Source organism: Mesoplodon bidens (genome assembly GCF_964165515.1).
Source record: "Mesoplodon bidens genome assembly, chromosome: 14".
Taxonomy (NCBI): domain Eukaryota; kingdom Metazoa; phylum Chordata; class Mammalia; order Artiodactyla; family Ziphiidae; genus Mesoplodon; species Mesoplodon bidens.
Window position 1 is genome coordinate 22,966,310 of NC_138170.1, and position 2,809 is coordinate 22,969,118.

Below are 2,809 nucleotides of genomic sequence, written 5' to 3' on the forward strand. Positions count from 1 at the left end.
TGTGAAGTGGTTTCTCACTGTGGGTTTGATTTTCATTTCCCTAGTGACTAACGATGTTGAGCATCCTTTCATGTGCTTGTTGGGCATTTGTGTATCCTTGGAAAGATATTTATTCCAATTCTTTTGCTGTTTTCTAATTGGGCACTTTATCTTTCTATTGCTGAGTTGTGAGCATTCTTTATATATTCTGAATACTAAACCCTTATCAGATATTTGCTGATATTTTCCCTCATTCTGTATATTGTCTTTTTCATTTCCTTGATAATGGCACACTGGCTTAGTTGCTCCGTGGCATGTGGAATCTTCCTGGAGCAGGGCTCGAACCCGTGTCCCCTGCACTGGCAGGCGGATTCTGAACCACTGCACCACCAGGGAAGCCCTTATTCTCTCTTTAAATGAAGCCCTGAGACGCCTTTAATTCAACTGGGCTACTGCTGCAGAGCAGTTTTCAGGCGAAGGAATTGGGAGTCTTTTATCTGAGCAAAAATAAACTGTCCTGGGGTGTTGCTTTGTCACCGGTCTCAGAGGATGGCCGAGGGGAGAGCCACACCCGGGGAGGACCAGCCCCACCCCTACAGCCCCACTCGCAGGGAGAGGGCACAATGCCCTCCGTATGCAGGTGCAGACCCAGCCACACTGCCCGTCTGAAACCCACCCCCTTCCCTCTGCGTCTGCTTCGGGAAGTGAGGACCGTTTAGGGAACTGTTGCCTGGAGGGCTGGCGGTGGGCCTCAGCTGCCTGGCTCAGCTTGCTGGGACACACCTGGCTGAGCACCTGGCCGGGCGCCTTCTGGGCTCCCCCTGAGGCTGGTTCGCTGAGCATCACTACCCCAAATGCCAGTGCTGTTCCCATAGCCTGACTGTACAGAGAAAGAGACCCTTGGGAGCTTACGTGGTTTACCCACTGACATGCTGCTGGTGCCAGAGCATGTGTGGACGAGGTGCAGGGTCCACACAACAGACCCAGAGTCTCTGTGGTTTGGATGCAGAATCACTCACATGCCCTCTAATTGGACATTTTGTTGTTCTGTTATTTCCCTGGACTGCAAGCTTCTAGAGGTCAGGGACACTTGCAGGACACTCACCCTAGAGCTGGGGAGCCACCTGTGCTAACGGGAGCCCCACAGTGGTCACCTGGGCACCCACCTGGCCAGGAGCTCCATCCTCTACTGCACTGGCATCGAACCCCGCATGGACTGCACTTCCCAATGGAAAGTCCTAAGGTATCGCGATCCCACTCCTCCAGGGAGGGTGTCCCTAAGAGCAGGGACCCCTGCTTTCCATCTGCCAGCCTGTGTCTCCTCCTCACAGACCCTAGGGGATAACCGAGCACATCACTCTCCATCACTGTGTCCCCTTGCTTTTCCTGGCCTCACGGTGTTGACCAGTGTGGGTGTCATGGGAGCGAGAGAACAAGGAAGAGTATTCTATTTGTTGACACTTATTTATAGCTCTTCTGTGAGATCTCCAGAGAAAGCAGACTTTGTGTTTCTCTCCTCCGAATGCCCTGGCAGATAGTATAATACCTGGTGCACAGGACATGCCCAATACTTATTTTTTTGTATGAATACTTCACACAGGAATCCACGTACAAGGTATGTTCTCTCTCCATTGTGAGTGACAAAAACCCGTATTTTATTCAGGATTTTTTTTTTTTTTTTTTTTGGCAGTACGCGGGCCTCTCACTGCTGCGGCCTCTCCCGTTGCGGAGCACAGGCTCCAGACACGCAGGCTTAGCAGCCATGGCTCACGGGCCCAGCCGCTCCGCGGCATGTGGGATCTTCCCGGACCGGGGCACGAACCCGTGTCCCCTGCATCGGCAGGCGGACTCTTAACCACTGCGCCATCAGGGAAGCCCTGTATTCAGGAATTTTTTTAAGAGTATAGTTAAGAGTAAAATGATTGAAAATGAGTTCAAGGCTAATGCTCTTAACTGAGACACATTTCATAAACAACAGTAAATAATGCCTCCCAGCAAATTTAAGTCTATCACCTATCGTTATAAACTTTGGCATTTTTTAATTGAAGTATAGTTGATTTAGAATGTTGTGTTAACTTCTGCTGTACAGCAAAGTGACTCAGTTATATATATATTCTTTTCCATTATGGTTTATCACAGGATATTGGATACAGCTCCCTGTGCTGTACAGTAGGACCTTGTTGTTTATCCATTATATATGTAATACTTTGCATCTGCTATAACCCCAAACACCCACACCATCCCTCCTTCACTCCCCCTCCCCCTTGGCAACTGTTCTCTATGTCTGTGAGTCTTGTTTCGACAAATGGAATGTGGCAGATACTGTGCTGGCTGTGAGCCTTGGCCTCAAGGACCCAGCACTGTCCACCTTTTACCTCTTTGACCTCTGCCTGCAGGTCACCTGGAAAGAAGCCTCTTGTCTCACTGGAGCCAGAGCATCCCTGAGAGACTCAGCCCGTCCCCATCCGTCCTATGTGGGAATGAGATGAACCGTCCAGCCTGGGTGACTCCACAGCTGCACGTAGCCCGGGAAGCCACCCAGAAGCCAGCAGAGGAACTGCCCGTCGGACCCTCGGAGTGGGAGGAACAGCACACGGCTCCTGTTTTGAGCCATTATAGCTTGCTTTGCAGCCACAGATAACCGATACACCAACAGTGCGGAAGTTCAAAGAGAGCAGAAAGCTGTGAAGAAGAGAAAACAAATAGGAACCGAGCTGTTTACAACACTCGTTGCTGCTTTATTCCGTTTAGTGAGAGTTTGTGTGGCCGCTAACAAGAATCATTGAGGTATGAGTAACAGCCTCCTTGGGGCAATAAACCGCAGGCGTCC